This window comes from Silene latifolia, chromosome X (assembly GCF_048544455.1).
Source record: "Silene latifolia isolate original U9 population chromosome X, ASM4854445v1, whole genome shotgun sequence".
NCBI classification, from domain to species: domain Eukaryota; kingdom Viridiplantae; phylum Streptophyta; class Magnoliopsida; order Caryophyllales; family Caryophyllaceae; genus Silene; species Silene latifolia.
In genome coordinates, this window is record NC_133537.1 from 15,469,194 (window position 1) to 15,481,634 (window position 12,441).

Below are 12,441 nucleotides of genomic sequence, written 5' to 3' on the forward strand. Positions count from 1 at the left end.
AACTAAACTAACTTTGTCAAAGTTGTGATTTAGCATGCGGGTTGATTGTTCTAAGCAACATATAAATGAAAGCAAACAAGGCTTAAAGGGAATGGGGAGCCATTGGGATCTACCTATTACAAACCAGGCATTTCATGCCGACACAACAATAAATAAATTACAACTCGATCTAATTACAATTGCTATAAACAAAACAATACACGACGCAAAACACACGGCCTAATGGCCTTGAAAAACCGTGCACATGAGGGTGGCCCACGGCTCACACGACCCACGGTCCTTGGGCCACTCCTCGTAGTGTGTGCTCGCGCTTAATCTTATTGAATTGGACATATGGCCACGCACCAAAGCATGCATTAGCATAAACCGGGCCATGTTGCTTTAAACAACATGCGGTTTACTACGCTCCTACAAGCATTGGGGAACAACCGTCTAACCAACAAGACTAAGGTTTTTAGAAATCATTTGACTCGATAGAAGAAAACAAACTTTGAAATATTACAACTCGATAAACCAACAATAAATTACAAACAATGAAACAACGAGAAAACAAACGATATATGAACAAACGAGAAAGGTGAAGGAAACGGCCACCACACGGCCCTAACCAACGGCCAAGACACGGCTAAGACAGAGCCAACCTAGTTCCTAAGTTAGATTCATTGATTAGATCGAATGATTGCGAAAAGGAATCGAAAACAAGTTAGAAAACGAATTAAAAACGATGTCGATTGATTGTCGCGTTATGGTGCATTCTACACGGCCTAAAGGGTCTAATTGGGTCAAATATCATAAGATTAACGCTTACTCGTCGAGTGTTAATAGGAAGGTGCTAATCACGCACTCCTATGCTAGCGAGAAATCAAGTGACAAGAAAGATGCATTCAATTATTTACAGAATCGCTAATTGATTTTTAAAGCTACGTCAAAGCCGCCTATTGTGTCTAATTAGATTATTAAATTGACTTAAAGTCATCTAATTACGTCATAGGTTAACAACCAGAGGTTAAACTAACATACAACGGGTCCTAGGGTCCATCGATTTGGCAAAAAAAAGTAAAGGGGTCGAAAGCGATGAAAGTTAGACAACTCGTTTTAATTATGCCCTACCTTGAACACGAGGATATGTAAATGAGACGGGGTGTGTACGACCGACAGAAGGAGCGGTTTCTTTTCCCATCTCAAGTCAACGCGGGTGTTCATGGTGGTACTTTAACTCATACTCGGACTAACTAGTTTCATAGTTAATTTAGAACGAACGATAAACAAACGAAAAACAAACAAAAACAAGCTATAAAAAAAGCATAAAAAAACGAAATAAAAAAGGGAAGAGAAGGGGATTTGATGCACCCTCAACCTACATGTATCGTTGACACCGTCTTGGGTCGTAATCGAAGGTAGGTTTTATCTCGAGAGGCCGTCGTCGACGAAGAACAAAGCACACGCGCGTTTTGGAAAGTTTCTGGACAGCAGTTTTAAAACAATGATATCTCCCTCGTTTCACGACGAAAATTCGATCCGAAAGATGTTTTGAAAACTAGAAAGAGAGGAGAACAAGGATCTTAAAGCAACCCCTGCTCGATTTGGGTTATTGGGCACGAAAAACGAGCACAAACAGAACTGGACAGACAAGAAGAAACCGCGAAAACAGAGTGTTAATTCACTCTGTTTTTCGAGGGATTTCGTGTACTCTCAAGGGCAATTTGGCTCGTGATTCTTTATCTAATGTGTGTATGGATGTTGTATGGTTAATTAGGAACAAGAAACTCGAATTTTTATGGTGTTTTGATGGAGGAACGAGATGATTTTCGAAGGAGACACACAAACAGTTTCAGTTTGTGTGTCGGTTTTGTGTAGGGTTTTTGGAGGATGTTTAGGGTTTGTTTCTGAGGTTTAAAGCTTGTGGGTGATGGTTGGATGTATGGAGGACTTAGAGGAATGATTGTATGGTGAAGGGGTGGTATTTATAAGGGTTTAAAATAGGTTAAAAGGGAGTAAGGAGCAGTCGGGCTCATTGAACATGGCTGCTGTCCATCGGTTTTGGGAGGGGTTTCTAGGGTTCGTTTTGGGGGATTTCTTGGTGATCAAGCTAGGATAATATGGGTAGGATACTAGGGTATGGGTTAGGGTTAATGGGTACGGGTCTTGGTAGTGTTTGAGGTGGGTTTTGGGCTCGGGAATTGGCTTGCAAAACAGGGGAGGGTTTGCGGTTTATGCGGGCTGCTTGGGGTTGGTTTTGAACGAGATTTTGGGCTGCTTGTGAGGGGGTTCGAACATGGGTTGATGGGTAGAGGCTTAGGTGGGTTAGTGTACTCGAGATTCGTGCCAATTCGCAAAGGAAACGAGCTTAAAAACCGAGCTAAAAACGAGCTCAAAAACGAGTGTCCAAAACGAATTCTTCGCTTTTAAAACGATTTTTCAAATCAAATAACAATTTAAAATAAATGACTTTTCAAATCAAATATTCTCATAAAAATGATTTTTCAAATCAAATACTTATTTTATTTTCAATAAAATAAACTTTGGGAAAATAAATTTAAAATAAATTAAATTTACCTAAAAAACCAATAATTTAAATATCATTTAAATAAAAAAAAACGAACTCCCTAAAAAACATTAATTTAAATATCATTTAAATTAATAAAATGAATTTACTTAAAAAAAAAAAAAACATTAATTTAAATATCATTTAAATTAATAAAATACTTCATCGACGACGCCCATTCTACCTCGTAAAACGAGCTCCAAATAATGACAATGACAACTAAAGAATACATGTGTCCTATCATCATCGGGTGTTTGTCGGGTTCTCTATAAATTCCAATATCGACGGATACGGGTATCTACAGAGCCCCCACTTTGACTGAGGCTTGGACAAGGCGAAAGTCAAAGTATACCCCAGGTCCCTTTCGACCTGAGGATTCTTCGGGTCGTTTATAGTCCATTAGACTTGCGTATATAAGCTCTTGACCATAGGAAGAGATCATACCTGAAACTTCGTCGGGGATTAACTCTTCCTTCTATTGCGTCGAATTATCTTCGTTGGTCATCGACCCATGAATTGCATAAATGGTGGGTTGAGCCTTATCCTTAGGCGCCTACGTATCCGTTTCTGACGGAATCAAACCCGCGTCGTAGTTTAAGAATCGCCGACACATGCCCAAAGTTTATCATCTCTTTGGCGTTTGTCCAAAATTCATCATCTGCTGACCTTGCCCAAAGCTTATCATCTGCTGGCACTTGTCTAAATGGGACGGGACTTTCCGAGGAGGTTGCCGTCGCTTTCATCATTTGCTTTCAGCTAAGGAATTCTTCCATTTCATACTCTTGTAATTGAATTCTGAGTGGATGTCATCCATTTCATCTTGATAATGGTCTCGAAGCCAACGGCCAGAGCCCCGATCTAGAACGGCTCTAAAGTCGAAGACTTTAGAGCCCCGATTGAAGCATATCCTGCTACATTTGAAACATAGAAAATGTACTAGCAATAATCACCACATAAGCACATTGGGATCATCGATCTTGGAATTGGATCGTTTTGAAGTACTGGGTCATCGACCCGAAAATTGTATTTGAAAATTTTGAATGATTGGGTCATCGACCCAAAAAATTGAATTTGAAAATTTTGAATGATTGGGTCATCGACCCGCATTTTGAATTTGAAAGATCGGGTCATCGACCCAAATTTGAACGTGTTGACGATTTTGAATTTGAAACACTTGGATGTTGGGTCGTCGACCCAAAAAGTTTTTGAAATTTTGAAATTTTGAAATTTTGAAATTTTGAAATTTTGAATGTTGAAGCTTTGATTGATGGGTGAGCATGAGATGCGACTCAGACATACTATATGATTCGTGACGTGAACGTGGGCGAGCCCGCTACCGCAAAAACAAAAAGAAAATAAAACCGTAAGTGTGCACGGGCTTTAATTCAAATATTGATTTGGTTGGGGTAAAAATGTAAATTAGCCGTTCGGCGCTCCCCAAACGCGATAGATGTGCTAAAATCCGATGTATCATGCCAAAGATCGGTGTGAGTGGGGCGGGCCTAAGAGGCGCGCGACCCAAGGCCCTCACGGCTTCAAAAAAAACGGCACCCTAGGAGTGTCCTCCTAGGTGTTTCCTTCCCTTATACTTTCTATATATAAGGAAGCGTTGTCGCCAAATTTATTCTGCCTTTTCCCCCAAACCGGTGCAAATAACACAAATCATTATGAATAATCTAGTTAGTGCTATGCGAGCATGGGAGACCGACTTTACTAGCGCAGAGAGGCAAGAATTAAAGACCGTTCACTTGGCGCAATTACTTCCCTTACGCCAGATCCCCTTCAACTCGCGCTTATTTGTTGGAGCACCGCCTTAGCTATCGGGATCCTTTGAACCATGTCTTTGCTTTTCCCGAGGGTGAGATCCGCCTCTTCCCGAAGAGTTTTTACGCCCTTGGAGGATGGGATCCGAGGCCATACCGGCTATACCTAAATTTCATTCGGGGTGGCGTGGAACCTATCTAGATCGCCTTGGCCTTTCCGGGACGGAGTCCGAGGGAATAGTGATCAGTGACGAAGTCAACCTTCTTGCTATTCATAGGAGGTTTTGTATCTTGCGGAGCAAGATTACATTGCCAAAGACATCTTGTCGCCTTAGGGCCTTTGGATTGATCATGTTACACCTTTATGTCTTCGAAGGTAGAATGAACAAGACAACTTGTGTAGGGCAAGCGAAGCTCTTGTCCATTGTGTCCCAGATGGAGACGGGACATAACCCTTCCTGGATTATTCTCATTTGAAACCCTTCGAGGTTTAGATGCTAAGAAGATGAACCTGCTGCTGATTGGTCGGGATGCTCCGTCTTTTTGCAGGTAACACAATCTACTCTCTTGATTAATTTTCCTTTTACCACAATTCTTGTGTTATTGCCACGCTTTCGTTGCATTACGCCACGATTTTGTCACGATTTTGCCGCATTCTCGCCACGATTTTCATTCTACGCACGATTTTCTTTGTATTTTGCCACGATTCTGTCACAAATCCGTTTTTCCTTTTTTTTTTTTTTTTTTTTTTCGTTTTTTTTTTTTTTTTTTTTTCTTTTCGTTTTTTTTTTTCTTTTTTTTTCTTTTTTTTTTCTTTTTTTTTCTTATTCCCTTTTTTCTTATTTTTTTTTTTTTTGTCTTCTTTTTTTTTCTCTCTTTCATGTTTTTTTTTCTTTTTCTTTTTTTCTTTTTGGTGTGGCTTTGCGAGAGATTTTGGCTTTTCGCCCGCCGCGGAGCCCAACTCGTATCTCGCTCGTATGCTCACTATGCGTGCCAAACGGTATGAAGACGGGCATCAAAATGATCTTGCCTATTGGCGAAACAAACCGACGAAGGGGAAGGTCGCCCCTCGTGTCTTTGGTCATGCCTTGGCTTCGCCTCAAATCCTTTACTATCCTTAGGAAGATGACAAAACCGGACGTTTGCAGCCATCGGGTTTAGAGAGGTCTATCCACATTTACCCGACGACCGTCTGCGTCCGCCGATGGGCCGCAGACAAATGATTCCCAAGTGTGAGGTCATTGCGGGACGAGCAAGAGAGCCGAATTCCTCTATATGTGACGATTGGCTCAAGAGGTGGCATCAAAGGCGTCTTTGGTACGTATCTGCGCGCCCTCAGACCATCTGGGTATCCCCGTCTTATACTAAATGGCTTAAAGAGAAGACCGACTTAGGTAAGGATTTGTGTAGGAAAGATGAGCTCGTCGACATCAAATGTTATGACAAAAGCGAGAAACATCGGGACTTCTTTGTTAACGACCTTTCGTCCACATCCGGACCAAGCTAGGACCGAGAAGACTTCTAAGACCGACTCACAGCGACAGTGTGTGGGAGCGGTTGGGTTCAAAGGCACACCGGGCTCGCCTTTGGAAGGAAGACTTGGTCCTCGCTTGAGTGTAAAAGATAGGTGGGCCCTCGGGAAGAAATGACGATTCCTCCCAAGAAGCGTGCTAGACAGAACACAACTACCCCTCCCCACGGGAGTCTCGGTCACGTGACCCAAAAGGCAAGGGGAAAAAGAAGATGTAGGAGCCTTCGACCCCAATTTATTATTTGATACTACTACTTATTATTCGTTGCTAATTTGTTTTCTTCTTTTTTTTGAAGGATGTAATGGGCATCGCCCGATCTTTAATAAGACTTACTATCTATTAAAATTCCCAGTTTCTGCATGAATTTTCATTTTATTAAAGAAAGGTCGGTTGTACTCTTTTAAAGAGCTGCCTACGTATCTGTTTATCATGAATCAAACCGAGCTCGTAGTTCCACAAAACAAATGCGCTACAATCATCGATTTATAACGCACAAAAAGCAGCGAAGCAAAAGTGCCGCGGCCTAGACTCGCTCACGAGCACTGCAATTCAAAATTTTATTTTATGACATTGAGAGTGAGTTCTACGGATAGTATTTCTTGATTGATCCAAGTTCGTCGGATTCGCAAAATCATTTCCGTCTAGATCCGTCAGTCTAACTGCTCCTCCCGATAATATCTTCTTTACCAGGTAAGGACCGGCCCAGTTCGGCTTGAATTTTCCCCTCGGGTCAATTGGTAGTAAAGCGCGAACGGACTTTAGAACTAAATCCCCATCTTTTATTCCTCGAGGTTTCACCTTTTTGTTAAATGCCCTTTGTATCCTTTTCTGATAAAGTTGAACATGGTGTAATGCATTTAACCGTCGCTCGTCGAGCATGACCAAAGAATCATATCTGGCTTGCAGCCAGTCAGCTTCAGGGACCTGACTTTCTAGCAGGATCCTCAAAGAAGGTACCTCTAATTCGATAGGCTGAACCGCTTCCATCCCATATGTTAAATAGAACGGAGTTGCTCCAGTGGCTGTGCGAATAGACGTTCTGTATCCCCATAGTGCGAATGGTATCTTTTCTGGCCACTCGCGGTAATTGTCAGTCATTTTTCTGAGAATCACAGTGATTGTCTTGTTGGCGGCTTCTACTGCACCATTTGTTTGAGGTCGATACGGTGATGACTTGTGGTGTTTGATTTTATACTTTTCAAGTATTATGGCGTTTCACTGGAAGTGAGTGCCGTGATCGCTAATGAGCTCGTGCGGCACCCCATATCTGCAAATGATTTCATTCTGAATGAACTTTGCTACCTGCTTCGCTTGTAGAACTTTGTATGATTTCACTTCTACCCACTTCGTGAAGTAGTCGATGGCTACTAACATGAAACAATGCCCACCTGTTCCAGATGGGTTAACCTTTCCAATAATGTCGATTCCCCATGTTGAGAAAGGCCATGGTGATGTCAAAGTGTATAATGATGATGGCGGCACATTGTATGTTTGCGAAGATTTGGCAATTGTGGCAATGTTTGACATATTGGCGACAATCTGTCTCCATCGTTGTCCAAAGAATACCCTAATCTCATGATCTTACGAACCAAAGATATGGGCATTCATGTGTGGGCCACATTCCCCGTCATGGACTTCTTCCATGACTCTTTCGCATGATCGGTGAGTCTATGCATCGCAGAAGGACATTTTGCGCGGTCTTCTTGTACAATTGTCCGTCATTGGTTCTAACGAACTGGGCGGCTAGCATTCGAATAGCGCGCTTTCCGCGGTTATCCATGTCGGGTGGATACTCTCCTGATTCCTTGAATTTCAGAATAGCATGATACCAAGGTTCGGCCTCGGTTTCCTCTGTGTCGCCGATTACATTAACATAAGCAGGTGATGATCTTCGTTCGACACATATCGGCATAGTATCCATATGATCGGTATGTTGATCGGAGCGACTAGCTTTGATAATGCATCGCAAACTGGTTTTCATCTCGGGGAGGTGCACGTACTTGACATCGACGAACAACTTTTCTAGTTCTTCGATTTTCAAGCAGTATGGAGCCAAGCTATCACTTCGGGTTTTCCACGTCCCGGCCACTTGGTTGATTACTAGTGACGAGTCCCCATGTACTACAAGCTTTTTGATGCCTAACTCGAGAGCACTGTGCAATCCGAGTAGGCATGCTTCATATTCAGCCGCGTTATTAGTGACGTTAAAGTCCAACTTGATTGAAATAGGAACATGTTCACCTTCCGGTGAAATGAGTAGAACTCCTATCCCGTAACCCCTGTAGTTCGATGCTCCGTCGAAATAGAGGTCCCACGTATCATTGTCTATGTGAACAATATCTTCGTCGGGAAACGACCATGTATCCGCAACCTCAGTTTCTTCTATCGGATTATCTGCCAGGAAGTCTGCAACCGCCCTTCCCTTTATCACTTTCAGCGGTACATATTTCAGGTCGAACTCGGAAAGCATTAAAGTCCACCTCGACACTGCGTTCGTAACCGGTTTTTCAAACAAGTATTTGATTGGGTCCATCTTCGAGTGGATGCAGACACTATGACTGAGCATGTAGTGCCGTAACTTCTTCGTCGCCCATACTAAAGCCAAACATGTCTTTTCGAGTTGAGTATACTTGATTTCGTACTCCAAGAACTTTTTACTAATGTAGTAAATCGCTCTTTCTTCTTTATCGACCGTTTGCGCCAGCATTGCCCCCATTGCGGTATCCGTAACTGTAAGATACAACAAAAGTGGTAACCCAGCCGTTGGCGGGCTGAGCACGGGAGGGGAAGATAGTATTTCTTTGATCTTATCGAACGCAGCTTGACAGTGATCATCCCATACGACGTGTTCCCCGACCTTCAATTTCTTGAAAATTGGCTCGCATATCATAGTTAGCCTTGCCACGAACCGACTTATATATTGGATTCTTCCCAGGAAACCTCGAATTTCCTTCTCGGTTTTCGGGTGAGGCATTTCCATTATAGCCTTTATTTTCGATGGGTCCACCTCGATGCCACGGTGGCTAACGATGTGACCCAATAGTTTGCCGGATGTGACTCCGAATGCGCATTTTTGTGGATTCAACCTCATGTTATACTTGCGCAATCGTTCGAAGAATTTGCGTAGTGTACCAAGGTGGCCATCACGCTCTTTTGACTTGACAATCATGTCGTCGACATAAACCTCGACCTCCTTGTGCATCAAATCGTGTAACAAAGTTGTCGCGGTCCTTTGATATGTGGCCCCTGCGTTTATCAACCCGAAAGGCATTACTGTGTAGCAATAGGTTCCCCATTGCGTTCTGAACGCAGTCTTATGCATATCTTCTTTCGCCATCTTGATTTGATTATAACCGGCGTATCCATCCATAAAGGATAGTAACGCGTGTTTCGCCGTGTTGTCAACCAGGATGTCGATGTGAGGTAATGGGAAATCGTCCTTCGGACTTGCCTTGTTTAAATCCCGGAAGTCCACACAAACCCGAACTTTACCATCTTTCTTAGGCACCGGAACGACGTTAGCCACCCGGTCGAGTATTCGACACTTTGATGAACCCGACTTTGAGTTGCTTGTCGATTTCTTCTTTGACCTTTAGGGACCAATCTGTATGCATTTTGCGCACTTTTGCTTGATCGGCTTATACCCGGCTTGATTGGGATCCTGTGCTCCGCTATTTCCCTATCAATGCCTGGCATGTCTTTGTAGGACCATGCGAAAACATCTTTGAACTCATGCAACAGATCAATGAATCCCTGTCTCTCGGTGGGGCTTAAAGTAGTTCCTATTTTAAGCTCCCGTGGTTCTAAGGTTGTACCTACATTGATAGTTTCAGTATCTTCGATGATCGAAGTTTTTCGCTCGTACTCTTCCAACCCTTTTATCAATGTAGAGGTGGTTCTACTTCTTCTTCTTCTTCTTCTTCGACCAACTGTTCATCCTCGACCTCAGTCTCAATGTCATTATTAAAACAATCATTTTCAAAAATTGAATTGCAATGTAAGTAAGACAAGTCGTAAGCAAACTGGTTCATATTATTATTGATTTGAAATTTCGCGAAATGCGCTAACATTTGAGCCAACCGATCGAACTCGGCGGCGAGATAGGGGTATTCGGGACAGCCCCCGGAATACCACCATTAGGAAAAGGTGCATAGGAAGGGAAAGCTAGGGAGGGGTATTTTCAACACCTGACTCCTTAGACTCAATCTTAGGACCTATCTCAGACTCAGACTCCGACTCAGACTCAGACTCAGAATCGGTAATATCACTTGGCTTGAACATCTCTCCTTCTCCCGTTGTCAACTTGAAAAGAAGTCCTTTGTTGTCAGTCCACTTGATTGTTTTCCGCCATCCCGTGTTGGTCCTAAGAGGATCCACATCGGTGATGAGGGTAGATGGGTCGAACCGCTCGCTTCTCAGGATCATGCTTACCAAATCTTCGTTTGGTATTGGGGATTTCTTCTCTTCACCGAAAAGGAGACCCATGGCTTTCTTGTCATTTATTGGGTCCGACTTGGTTTCTATTGGCATCACGGTCAGAATGTCTTCAGGGATGTAGTAGCAATCTTGGAATACTTCGATTCCTGGGACCATAAGGTTCTTCTTTGGGTCAAAGATGGGTTCGGGGAAGTCCATGCAAGGGAGTTCTTCCCCAGCTCTCACGAAGTGACCGTTTAGAGTTAGGTGATACGGTCCCATTTTAATATCTCGGTCTTCGATCGTTCTTCCCCTCTTTTCCCGTAGATCTTTCTCAGTGGGCTCATATCCAAGCCCGAAAGTTACTCCTTTGGCCACGGGTGGTTTCAACTTAAAAACCTCCTCCTTTCTAGGATACAAAGAGAAACCGAAGTACTTCCGATTTTGAGGATCACTTCACAAACATGACTTCCGTATATAGTTCCATATTTTCGGAGTTCGGCTCGATCATATTGACAATCTCGAAACCGCATGCGTCATTGGTAGCTTCGACCCTTACTTCGGAAGTAATGTCTCCTCCTGCTACTGATGGTGGTGTGGCGTCAATGGTGACGGTTTTGCCATTGAGTGGGACCTTGATTTTTCGATGCGGCGTTGATGTTTACGGCCTTCGCGGCATGGATCAGGGGCCTTCCCAACAATAAGTTGAAGGATGAGCATATGTCAATCACTTGGCAACTTATTTTCTTTTCCACTTGCCCGGTCGTACTACCAGGTCGACAAGTCCACTCACTCGACGCACAGTGCCGTCGAATGCCCGAACTGTCTGCGTGGTAGGGATGAAGTCATTCTTCTCCAAGCCCAGAATATGCGCCGTTTCGGAGGGAGTACGTTGACGGCCCGATCCGTCGTCAACTAAGGTCATAGGGATATGCTTGTTGAGACACACGGTAGCAATATAGAGGGCCAGGTTATGTCGAGGCCCGAACGGCGGCAGATCTTCGTCGGAAAATGTCACACCGTTGGTAATCCGAGGCCGATTCGGGCGATGTGAGTGACCATGTCCGCAGGAGTAGTATTTGATGACACGGTCATGTTCATCAAAGCTTGCAACAAAGCTTGACGATGCTCGAAAGAGCTCAAGATAAGTTGCCATATAGATACGTCGGCCTTAGTCTTTTGGAGTTGCTTGATGAGGGAAGCCTCGGAGGTCGACCCTTCACCAAGAACTTCGACCACTGCCGGCTCCTTTTGAGGTGCCTTACTCGGGATATCTTTAGCTTTCTCCACACGATATGGGCGCCTGGATCTAGTCAAATGGTTTGACTCTAGGGCATCTTGCCTCACCTTTAAGATTTCTTCTTGGGTGTGAGGAATTGTCGCACCTTTGACGAGGTAAACATCATCCTCGTCATCGGCCCAAACGCCATTGATTTCATTGCCGCTTCGGAGTATGTAAGGAGTACAATCGACAACAAAATCCCCGAATGTAATCTCGTTTCTCGAGCTTGGTAGGAATTTGGAGCAATCCACGAATATTCTTCCGACGAAAACCCCTTTCAGACGACATGGGCGAATCAAGTGAGAGTAATCGACACTATCTTCGGTAGAGACAAAGTTAGTGTGGTCACCAAATGGATTGGTGACGTTGTTGGGCTTTATGGCCGGGATTGGGAGCGTTCCGTTCTCAATCATATCTTGAATTTCGTGCTTTAGTCTAAAGCACCTTTCAGTATCGTGTCCCTTCCCTTGATGAAAGGCACAGAGAGGCATTCGGTTTGTACCATTTGCCTTGTTGATCGCCAGGAGGGTCCGGAGTTGGACCAATGGGCTTCAACTTTCCTTGGGCCATGAGCCTTTGGAGAGCATAGGCGTAAGTGCACCCGATATCGGTGAATACCCTCGGAGCCCCGGCGCGGAGGTTTTTTGACTGTCCATCTAGGAGATTGACAGTTTCAACAAAGTGGGCCGCTGCGGGCGCTTTTGCTTTTGATGATGAAGCCCCTTGGTATCCCTTTGGCTTCTCGGCTTCGGCAATTCGGACATCGTCCTCTATCTTTATCCCGATCCTTATCAATTCTTTGAAAGAACCGAAATTCTGGTATTTCAGAGCATTACGGTAAACAGGTCGTAGATTCTTTACGAACTTATCCACCATTTCAACTTCGTCGGGCTTCTTAGCTAA